This window comes from Bos javanicus, chromosome 13, assembly GCF_032452875.1.
Source record: "Bos javanicus breed banteng chromosome 13, ARS-OSU_banteng_1.0, whole genome shotgun sequence".
Lineage (NCBI taxonomy): Eukaryota > Metazoa > Chordata > Mammalia > Artiodactyla > Bovidae > Bos > Bos javanicus.
In genome coordinates, this window is record NC_083880.1 from 72,328,397 (window position 1) to 72,340,828 (window position 12,432).

At 45.3% G+C, this 12,432-nt stretch overlaps 1 pseudogene; it reads right to left on the bottom strand.

Moving 5' to 3' along the window:
- Nucleotides 1-336: 336 nt before the first annotated feature.
- The window catches only part of LOC133259752 (DET1- and DDB1-associated protein 1-like), a 12,894-nt pseudogene continuing 798 nt past the window's right edge, over nt 337-12,432 (bottom strand).

Consider the following 12,432-nt stretch of genomic DNA (forward strand, 5'->3'; position numbering starts at 1 on the left):
AACTGGACGGGGGTGGGGGTGGGGAGGTGAGTAACAATATATATATATATTTTTAAGCATCTACCAACATCACACTACTGGATCTGACGTCCCCTGTAACCATCACTTGGTACATTTTACCAGCGTAAATAAAAACTCAAGGAAAATAAATACATTGGCTTCTATGAAGTTGGAGGCGGTGTGGAAGGGGCACGGTGGGCCGCTGGAGGGGGTGGGGGTGGGGGTGAGGGTGGGGGTGGAGGTGGGGGTCGGGTGGGGGTGGGGGTGGGGGTGGGGGTGGGGGTGGGAGGGCGCTACCACAAGGCAGGTGAGCGAGGAGCAGACAAGACAGGAGGCGCCTGTCGGGGAGCGTGAGCCTTAAGTGTCCTCGTCCACGTCGGGCTGTCCTCCGTGCGACCTTGAGGGGGCGCGGGGTGCCGAGCTCTCGCCCCCCAGGGCCACTAGCTCCAGGTCTCTCTTCCTGGCGGCATTCTTTCTGTCCCATTGCTGATGTAGGAAGCGCAAAAGAATGTTTTTTCTGTCACGATGATCTGTTCAGACGGGTACTCCCGAGTGGGCAGGGAGACCGAGGGACGTCTGTTCGAGGCTTTGCACCCAGAGTCCGCATGAAATCTACTAAAATTGCTTTTGTTGTAGACAGGCAGTGCTTTCAGAAAATCTACCATCTTGTTTCCTCAGCTGCGGCCACCACAGCTGCCTTCTTGCCCCCAGTAACTCACCCCCTACTTTTACAATATTCTTGGCATTATGAGTTTAGCACCCAAGGTTCTGACCAATGGATGGTACTTGGGTGTCCACAAAAACCACGTGGGGAGCTTTTATAGAATGAAGACCTGACCAGTTGAGCTGGAATCCTGGCAAGGGCATGATTAACTTGGGAATAAGTGTTTGGGGAGAGCTCTGAAGGTCCTCCTGATGACACTGCTCATACCCATTCATGAGAGACTCGAAAGGACTGTGATGTGTAAAAAGTGCGTGATTTTACAGAGGCATCAGTTTAAATTGTGCACGTTGATACGTTCAAGTTAGCAGGGAGTCAGCCTGGCATGGACCTGTCTGTCTTCTTTCTAAGATTCACAGGGGTCCAAACACTTTATCTGATTCTCTTATTTAAGCTTGGATTTGCACTGCTAGCCTGGGCTACTGCCGTGAGCTCCAGACTCATGCATCCACCTACCTGCCTGCTCTCTGCACCTAGAAGTGAACAGACTTCTCCAGTGAATTTGTTCCAACAGCTCCTGATCTCCCCATGCCTGTTCCACTCTCAGTCTCAACAGTGACTCAATTCTTATACTGTCACAGGCTGAACCTTCTAGCCCTTACTACATCTTCTTCTCCTTCTACTCCACCTCCCCAAGGCTCAGCGGTATAGAATCCACCTGCAATGCAGGAGACACAGGAGATGCAGGTTTGATCCCTGGGTCAGGAAGATCCCCTGGAGGAGGAAATGGTAACCTACTCCTATATTCTTGCCTGAAAAATGTCATGGACAGAGGAGCCTGGCAGGCTACAGTCCACGGGATTGCAAGGAGTCGGACATGACTGAATGACTGAATACATGTGCGCGCACACACACACACACACACACACACTCAGGGTACGGTATCTTTACCATCTTCATGGCTGCCCATCCTAAGCCATCATTACCTCTCTCCTCAATAATCACTCTAGCACCTAAACGATCTTGCTTCTTTCACCCTTGACTTGCTCCAGTCAAATGTCACCTTAACAAGAGTCCTTTCTGCCTCAAACGCAAGCCCCTCACTCCATCCCATTTCCTATTTTTTTGCTTTTCTTTTTAGCATTTATACTAGCTCTGATAATTTTGTTTATTTTCTTATTGTCTGTTCTTTCCTAGAATGTAAGTCCCAAGAAGGTATGAGTGTTTGTCTGTCTTATCAAACATGCTGGGTTCCCAGTGTTAAAAACAACACCAAGTGCGTGACAGGCACTCTGTACATGTTTGTCGAATGAATGAATGAATTGCCCACAACAACTACATATTACTGCCTTCATTTTACTATCCAGGAAACAGAGGTTCAGAAGGTGTTACTTTCCCCAAGGCCACACTATAAACAGAGTATGAATAGATTTTTGAACCCAGGACTGATGAGTTTAGAAATCATTCTTCTGCATGTAGAGGAGGGGCCACTTTTGCAATCTACCATAATTTCCTTCTAAAGGTAGCTCCTGCAATGGCATTTCAAATCGAGATTACTATTCTCATAGATGAACGTGGAAGCTTAACTCAAAGACAAAGCTCTCTGCTCTGAGCCAAGATAACCCTGTAAGGCAACCATGGTCAGTACTGACATGATAAGGAAATCTACCCTACGTGGCTCTTTTGCTCAGTGTTTCCCACTGGAGAGGAATCATAAAGAGAAAAATACTCAAACCATGGGAAGCCCGTTTGTAAAAAGATTTTATTTTATTTTTTTAAGACATGTAATGTCAGTAGTTGCAGTGCCCAGGCTTCACTGCCTCGCGGCAAGTGGGATCTTAGTTCCCTGACCAGGGATCAAACCCTGTGTTCCTGAATTGGAAGACAGATTCTTAACCACTGGATCCCAGGGAAATCCCAGCACAAAGATATCTATCACTTAAGTACTCATTTATTTAGGAGAATCCTTGAGAATTCTAAGTCTGAGCTGCAGGGCCCATTTGAGAAGTCTGGGAGCCGAGAAGGAGTGAGCAAAAGATTCTATGAAGGAGCCATTTGGGAGGTAGGAGGAAAAGAAGGGGCATGTGATGTTCTGGGAGTCAAAGCAGAACAGTGCATCAAGGTGGGTTCCTGGAAACAAGATCAGAAAATGGTTTAATATGGAGAGAATAACGAAAGAACGAGAAAGAGAAAATAATGAATCTCCACTCAAGGATATAAAATAGGACTTTAATCAATAAAATAATAAGTACATGATAGGGCTTCCTATCCTGAATAGGAAGTGTTGGTATAGAAAGGATTTACATTCTTCTTAGATTAGTCTTTATTTTAAAAAATTAAAAAAAAAAATTTTGGCCACATCACATGGCATGCAGGATCTTAGTCCGCCGTCAGGGGTTAGATCGTACCCCCTGCAGCGGAAGCTCAGAGGCTTAACCACGGGACCACCAGGGAAATCCTCTTAGATTAGTCTTTAATTCAAGGTAATCCCGATAAAAACATCTCCCTCAAATTGATGGGACTTTAACAGTTATTATGAATCTTGACCATTAGGTTTGAAAGAATAGAATAGCCTTTCCTGAAAAGGAAGCAAGAGTGGGACTCGCCCATTCATAAAACATGTTGCCAGTTAAAGAGATGGGGTGATGAACTGAAGAGGGCCCAGAATGAAAATATAGACTCAAAGGTCCATGGCTATTGTCAAATAATGAAGTGAGTATTTCACATTTGGGGAAGAAATGATGAATTATTTATTAAATCCTATCTAAATTGGCTCACCCTTGGGATACAAATTTAAGTTAAAAACTATCGTCAGGTCTTACTCCAAAATAAACTTCAGAGATAAATCAAGGATGAAAAGAGGGGGGAAAAAGCAATCCTTAAATCCATACAGCATAAAAAAGTTCAAGAGAACATTTTCGTGATCTTTTAGAAAAACTAAAGGAAAAGATTGACAGATTTAATTGCAAGAAAACAGATTTCTCTTTTAGTTTGCTATTGTTTTTTGGAGGACATTTCTATAGAGCAAAAGAAGGCTTGAAGCTAAAAGACAAACACTAATGTGGAAGAAAAACTTTAAAACATCTATGAGAGAAGGGGTTAATAGCATTAAGATTAATTTTGAGGTTAAAGTTGAGGGTTAAATAAATGCTTAGGTTGACTGCCTTAGACTGCATTGGCCCTTCCTCCAGTAGGTTTCCACCTCATCTTCCAGGTGGGCAGGCTGGGCCATGGGGAGGTTGCTAAGTACCAGGAGCTGAAAGAACCCCACTCTTCCACCCAGAGGCCCCCCTGGATCCTCCTGTTCCCTCCCCACAAAAGGGGTGGCCATGGGGACCAGGAGGAGTCATCCAAGTCCTCTTTCCCTGAGGCTGATCCCAGGGAAATTGAGGCCATCCTGGGCATCCACCCTGGAGCGTGAGCGGCTAGAACTGGTGGGTAGGGGGTAAGGGGTGTGCAGCCTGAGGGTAGATGGGGGGAGATGTGGAGGTTGTGAGCAACATCAGGAAGGGGATTGGAAGAGAAGAAGATCTGGGGATGAGAGCCATAGGTAGGTAGGATTTGAGGTCAGAGGGGAGTGTCATAGGCCCCAGAAATGTCATTTTTGCACACCCCAATCCTCCAGTTTGCAGTGAGTTCCCTTTGCTAAAGGGGAGGTACACTCATGTCCTTGTTTTCAGGAAATGATGTGATGTATGAAAGCCCGTCTTGGGACATTAATTACCTAATTGCTTTATTCATTCAAAGATGACTTGCTGATCATTTGCTCTGATCCACACGGTGCTGGGTGCTGGTAATACTCCCCATGCCTTTGTTGACACATTTTAAGGCAATGTGAGAACACAGGTTTAAAATGAAAAACCACGAATAACAGATTTCTCAGCAACTATAAGTCGCTGCCTTCTAGGGGAGTGGGAGGGGGTCAGAGAAAAAACAGGGTTTGGGTTTCCATCCTGTTTCCTAAACCTGCTGTGTGCCAGGACTGGGGGAGACACTGAGATAAAGGGCTCATGAATCTCCATTGCTTATTAATTTCATGGAGGCGCAAACACAGGGTCACACAGTGTCCACAGTGAAACAATCTTTGAACTGACACAGCCAGTTTCAAAGCAGCTGAGATGGGTTGCCTTTTTGGCATTTGATTTTTGGTGCTAGGCCAAAAAAAAAAAAAAAAAGAGTGTGGGGGATTTTATCATAAATACTGCTATCTAATCCTCTGTCACTTTGTAAGGGTCCCTTTGAATTTTTGATGGAAAAGATGTTTGTGTCCAGGTCCAGTTTCAGGACAAAGGGATATTAACGAACACAGAGCTCAGTTGATAGTGTTTAAAAACAAGTTCAAAGATCCTATATTTTGTAACCGAGTTGCTGAGCAATAATGGAAGAATTCCTGACCCAGCAGGGAGAGCCTGGCCAAGCCCTGCCCACAGAGGCTGACAATAAAGGCTCCTCCTCCCAGCTGTCAGTAAAAGCAAATACTCAGTCTTGATGGCCACAGGCTGCTCTCTCCAAGCTCAGGCAGAAGAGAGTGATGCACTGGGCTGTTTTTCTGAAATGACACAAAAATCTCAGTCGTGCTCTGGGGGATTGATTTAGAGGTCAGGGACTAGGTGGGTCAGCACAAGACTGGGAAACAGATGCCCCGGGTTCTAGTTCTGGCTTCTGACTTTGGCCAAGGTCTTCTCTGAGGCCCTGTTTCCTCATCTGTCTAAAAGGGGTCATGAGCTGGTGAGTTCTATTTCCCAAGACTCCATGAGGATCCAGCGTGAGTCCATCCCCACCCCCACAAAACTCACCTGCATGGTCCAGTTAGAATCTCAAGCAAGGCTGAGAGCTCAATCTAAGGCTCACTTGGTGGCTGCTCTTGTCCTTGGCCATGACCACACCTCTGTACCCACCTTCTTCACATCCCTGTCACCTCCTGTGTCCATGAACCAAACATCAGGGGCACCCCTTCCATTGTTCTGAAAAGGCGTCTTTCCAGGTGTCGACTACATTTCCCAGCCTGCCTTGCATCCAGGGTGAGCTGTGGACCAGTTCTCATCCAGAGAACGGGAGCGGAAGTGATGGGTCACTTCCTGAGTGGGGTTTGTATGAAGTAGCTGGAACTTCTCCCTTCTCCTGGCCTTTATCTGCCTGCTCAATGCAAAGGGCTCCAAGGCCCTTGGGGTATGATAGAGCCTGAGAGAGAGGAAGCATGGATCCCTGAATCACCACATGGAGGAAAGCTGTCAATCAAAGAGTAACAGTGAGGTTAAACCACTGATATTGGGGTGTTATTTGTTACAGCAGCTAACATCACCCTAAAAGACACACTGTCTCTGTGTACTTGTTTCCTCTGGCACACCTTCCCTTCCAAACCTCTCAGGCATTCACAGGTAACATTCAGAATATTGGGGTCATTGATTTTATCAATTCAGCCATTAATTGAACAAATATTTATAGCTCATTTTCCATGTATGAGAAACGGGGCTGGGCGCCTGGAACACAAAGCAGATTCCACCCCGTCCTTCCCGGAGGAGCTCATGGTCTAGTTACTGGCCTGAGGCTTCACCCTCCCATCTCAGGAGCCAGTTCACAGCCTAATCTTCTGGTCCTGGACTTCACCTTCTCTCTGAAGGCCAGCCTACCCTCACTGCTGAGGACACACCCTAGAAACAGTCTCTCCCACTCCCCCGTATTAAATTAAAACCTGGCGGGCCTCACTATACCATCCTCAGCCTTCTCATAGTTCCTCTAGCCCAATCCCATGGAGACCTCAAAAACCAGAACCTCCACCCCTTTGCATACTCCGTCCCCTCCTGCCTTCTCTTCTCTTAATGAGGATTGACTTGGAGATTGAGAGTTTTCACTGCTCCTTTGCAAATACCTTCACCCTGTGTGTGGAAGGCTAGAAAATTTGGGTGGACTGGAGTGTGCATGTTCCTGGCAACCCAAGTAGGCCCTAATGATCCTGGGGAAACTGCTAATTTATCCTGATTCTTGCCTGGCCTTCCTTTGGGCTTTTCACCACCTCCCCTCAACAAACGCTGCCTGGAGCTTGGACTGAGGAAGCTGTTGCCCACCCCTGGGAATGGGCATCTGAGTAATTTATGTTTTTTCAAACTTACTTTACTGCCTTTTTAAGTAGAGGGATTTGGACGTGGCCACCGGGCTTAGCCAACAGAATGCAGGCTGGATTTCAACTCTACTTGCCTCCTTTACCCAGTACACAACATGTACAACTGTTCATGGTTGCCCTGGCTTTGAGTTCCTAAGCCTGGCTCATAGGGTCCTCCCTCTGGCTTTGTCTCTCCAGCATTATCCAGGCCTCCCTGCCACGCTCTGTACTCTCTACCTATTGCCAGCTTCACAGGGCTATTACATATCATGGACTACTAATACTTCACCACTCTGCCTTTTTGCTTTTGCTGTTTTATCTGAACAAAGCATTGTTCTTTGCTCAGCCAGCTCTGGTCATTCCTTTGTTTGGGAGTGTCCTCGGCCTGGAAGTCTTTCTGTACTCCTTGCATCCTCCCTTCTTGCTTCCTGCAGCCAGGGTCACTCCCGCATTGGGCTCTCGCTGTCCTCCACTGCAGTGTCTGCACACACAACTGTCTGAACGCAGCCCTTGTTGGGCAGGGACCACGTCTGTCACCCGGATAGCCTGCTCCAGCCCTGGACCTGCCAACAGAGGACAGCAGGAACGGAACTAAATGAGGAAGATGACTTTGACCTCAAGGAGGGTTTGGTACAATGAAATGAATCCGTACTGAGAGATTCGCTCATTCTTGATCCACTGGTTCAACAAATACTTTCAGAGTACACCTTGCATGCCAGGCACTGTGCTGGTACACGGTGAATAAGACAGTTCTGGCTCTGTTGGAGACCGCAGTCCTAGCTTCTATTAATACATACATCGCTGGATCAGAAAGAGGAATGTGAAAGGTGATGCTGATGGGAGCAGTGATAGAGAGCATGAAAAATGCTATAAGAGCCTCAACTGAGCCTAACCTGCAGGCAGAAGGCTCTGGCAGCAGACGGAGGGCCATGGGTGTAGCCTGGGTCTGGGGCTGTTCTCTACCCACCAGTGACCTTGAAGAGCCTAGGCCTGGAAGTCAGGATGCTGGGTTCCTAGCCTTGCTCTCACAGGGTTTCAGTCATCTCCCTAGGTACTGCCCAGCCCCACTTCCTCCCCGGGGTTTCAGCTTTCCAAGGCTGAGTGGCACACTTGAGCCCCAGATCTGGTCAGAGTATGTGAGGCGTGGTCCCCTGTCCTTAGCACAAGCCCCTTGCTCTTGGGAACAGAGATCATTGCAGATCCAAGGGTGGCCAACACTCTTTTCTGGGCCAGAGCCAGGCCGCTAAAATTTGAAGAACCCATTTGCTCACCCACTGCTGCTGGAGTTGCCATTTAATAACCAAGTTTAGGAGATTCAATTAAGATTGGGAACCACATCCCTCTTCCAGGGAGGCCTCACAATTGGTATTTTTTCTTTGCAAGAGCATGAGTGGGGCCCTTTGCAGGGGTTTTTATACAGCGAGCAGCACAGAGAGAAAAAGGGGGAAAAAAACAACTTTGGCTCAAAGATGCCAATAAAAGGGGATTTCTTTTCCCGGTCTCCCCATGGAAGGTTGTCAACAGTGCAGGCATAATCGGGCCGGCGGCTGCCCTGCTCAGAGAGGGGGACGTGCGCTCCTTTGTTATGATGGGCTGAATAGGATGTCCCTGCACCCAGACCTGGCCTCCCGGCTAACAAAGGGCCCCTTTGTCACCCCGGGCAAAGAGTGCTGCTGAGGTTGCCACAGCAACTCAGGGACAGAGACTTAACGTGCAAGTGACATTTCAGATGGGAAGCGGGCATTCAAAAATTCAAATTTCTTTATGTATAGTGGCTTCCTTCTCTGGATATTTTAAAGGAACCATATGGCAAACAAAAGAAAAATAAATAAGCCAATGATAAACAAATAGCCAAGCAAACGAACATCACTGCAAGTCGCAAAGCAAGCGGGTTCGTCCTCCCTTGATGGGTAAAAAGGCTTGTCGACAGCATCCCTGGGGCCCCTGAGCGAGCTGTGTGTTCTCCTTATCCAAAAGGCAATCGGACACCAGTAAAGAAAGTTTGAAAGCAAAATCATCTAGAATTCTACCTGCTGGATTCAGGACACTTTTTCTCTCTCTCTCTGCATTCCTTAGACAGTCCTGTATGATCCCCTGCATGCCAGATGAAGACCTGGGGTGGGGGATGCAAAGATAAGGCAGATTCTTTCACTCCAAGGTGGACGGTATGACAGGGTTCCCAAGTACCATGCTCTCCTTGTAACTCCAAATGGACTTTAGTTGGAACCGAAGACAGTTGCTCATCAGAGGGAGTAGCCAGTGCTGCTTGGGGAAGGGGAGCAGCAGCATAGAGGAGGGGAACCTGAGAAGGGATTTGCTGCCAACCCAGCCTTGGCACTTAGTCGCTATTTCCTGGATGAAATGAGGGAGGAAGGGAGGGAAGGAAGGAAGAGTGGGAGGCAGGGCTCTCTCTCCATTCTTTTAAAGGGGAAAGCATCGTAAATACCAGGATGCAGGCAAAGCGGCAGGCAAACAAAAAAGCTCTTTAAACAATTGCCACCACAATATACCAAGATCTTTTCCTTCACCGCTTTTTCATAACAGTTTAGTAAACAATACTGGAGGAATATTACAGCCAACACCCGTATGCCCACCACCTGAATTTGGCTATTGACATTTTACATTTTCTGGCTTTATTACATATGTATCCATCTAGCCATTTCTCCACTCATCCATCAATCTTTATTTTTTGGACACATTTCAAATGCTGGCATGGTTTAACTCCCCTAGAATATATCAGTATGTGTGTAATTAATAAAAGTCTGATATTTGTTTACCTTTTTTTCTCTTGATTTGAAATTTACGTGCAATGAAACATGCAAATCTTTTTTTTTTAAACAAACTTCTATTGAGAGTCTGTTACATTTTTTTTTGCTTTGTTTAGTTAGCATCTAATCCAATAACTGGTGCATGCTAAGTCACCTCAGTCGTTTCCGACTCTGTGCGACCCCATAGACAGCAGCCCACCAGGCTCCCCCGTCCCTGGGATTCTCCAGGCAAGAACACTGGAGTGGGTTGCCATTTCCTTCTCCAACGCATGAAAGTGAAAAGTGAAAGTGAAGTCGCTCAGTGGTATCCGACTCTTAGCGACCCCATGGACTGCAGCCTAACAGGCTCCTCCATCCATGGGGTTTTCCAGGCAAGAGTACTGGAATGGGGTGCCATTGCCTTCTCCAACTGGTGCATACTGGTTGTTTAACAAAGGTAGTTTTTTTTTATTTTATTCATTTTTATTTTTGGCTCTGCTGGGTCTTCGTTGCTGCATGGGCTTTTCTTTAGTTGCAAAGAGCGGGGCTACTCTCTAGTTGCAGTGCGAGGGATTCTCGTTGCAGTGGCTTCTCTTGCTGCCGAGCACAGGCTCTACGGCACTCAGGCTTCAGCAGCTGCAGCTCCTAGGCTCTAGACTGCAGGCTCAATAGGCGTAGCACACGGGCTTGGTCGCTTTGCAGCAGGTGGGATCTTCCCGGATCAGGGATCAAGCCAGTGGCTCCCGCATTGGCAGACGGTTTCTTTACCACTGAGCCATCAGGGAAGCTCTGTACAAATCTTAAATGTACATTCTCTGAGTTTTGACAACTGCATATGCCTGTGTAACCCAAGATACAGAACATCAGGATCACTCCAGAAAGTTCCCTCATGCTCTTTCCCAGTCTATCGTTAACACACACGTGTGTGCATGCACGCACACACAGACACACACACCACCACCACCACCATTTTGTTATTTGTTTTTCACTTACCACTGTAGGAAAATAATTTTTCACATTGCTTACTAGCCTTCATGGTAATTTGTGCTTTTCACTGATTCCATTCTTTAGTCTCCTAAGGTCTGCTCTGTCCCAGGCATTGGAGACACGACCCCATAGGAGATGGTGCATGAGGGTTCTGGAACTAAGTTGCTTGGATGTGAATCTCAGGTCCAGAGTTCTTTAGGGCAAGTCACCTAACCTTTCTGAGCTTCACTTTCTTGACCTGTAAGCTGGGAAGGCTGACAATGACAACTTCACAGGTGGTTGAGAGAATTAGGTGAATAATACACGTCAGACACTTAGTACATAGTAAGTGCTCAGTGGGGTTCTTCAGAGTCCACAGCTGAGTGGTTGCTGTCAGTATTCCAGGACCAAGAAACTCTTCTTATTTCTCACTGCCATAGCCAGATTTCTCTCTGTCCAATTTCAGCGACTCTAGGCCCTACTTTTCTGAACATCTTTGGACCAGGAAATTTAGGCTTCTCCCAAGTAGTTTCTTGAGACCCCAAGGAAGAGAACTGGAAGAGAGTGATCAGAGAGTTGTACATCTTTTATTTTAATGTACTTGTTCTGATATTTCTTCTAAGGCTGGGCCTATTTACAAACCATCAGCAATTGGGGAGTGGCTGTCACTCTAAGGGGCTTTGTCAAATATCTTCTTCAACATGAGAAGTACCAATAAACTCTATATTTATTCTCGTTTGCCCAAGCCTGTATATCACTAAGGCTACTACAGGTGATGGAGAATATAGACCAGAGGGGTGTCTGGGCCCAAAGTGGAGTCTTATCCTTAGAAGAGGGAAATATTAGCAGATATTCTTAAGCTGAGTCAACTGAAGATGGGCCCAAGGGTAGAACCAAGAGATACCCAATTTCTTTACTTGCCTAACTCCTAAATATCCTCCCATGCCCAGTTCATCATCACCTCCTTCAGGAAGCCCTTTTTTGTGTTCCCATTCCCACTCTTTTTCTCCCCTCTATTGTGTTTCCTACACTATTTAATTGACTATTTGTTTGTCTGCCTTCTCAGTTCAGCTGTGAGCTCCTTGAGAGCACAAATTAAGTCCTTATCATAGTTCAATCTCTAGTCTCTGATATGTGATCAAAAACATTTTTCACATATTAGCTTTACTAATATTTGCCAAATACTTTATAATTGCCAGATAATTTATAATTGCCTTTCTCTAAAATTATTAATTTTTAATCCAGTTGCTATAGAAAATTTGTGGATTAGAGGAGAATATAGAAAATAGAACATATATAATACGGAAAAAAATATAGTCTAATGACAAAGACAAACCTTGATAAAGAAAAGGAGAGAGAAAGAATGGATAATAGATACAGAAGAGTTCTTAAAACCATAAGACTAAAACACCTTTATACTAATACATTTGAAAAGTTAGAGAAAATGAGCAACTTTCTAGAAATATAATTTACCAACATTTACTGGAGAAAAATATGACATAATGATACAATTATAATTTAAGCAGTTGAATCAGTTACCAAAAGTCTCCCTCAACTCATTAGGCAAAATGAATATAGCCTTGACCTGCAAAGCTTGGCAATAACAGAAAAAAATTTTAAGAACAGTTTCAACTACTAACATAGATGCAAAAATTCTAAATGAAATTATGCAAATGGCTTTAGCAGTGAGCTAAAAAATGAATTATGACTTAATAGAATTTCCAACAGTTATCCCAGGAATTCAAGGATGGTTCACCATGAAAATACATATTAACATAATATAATTTACAATGTTAGTAAGTTAGAAGATAAAATCCAGATGATTATTTTAATAAATGCTTAAAAAGTGTTATAAATTAGAATTAATCCATGATCACCAGAAAAATCTCTTAGTGGAAGAGGAACTAAAAAGAAACTTTTTAATTGATAAAGAGTATTAACAAAAGTTTTCGGAGAAG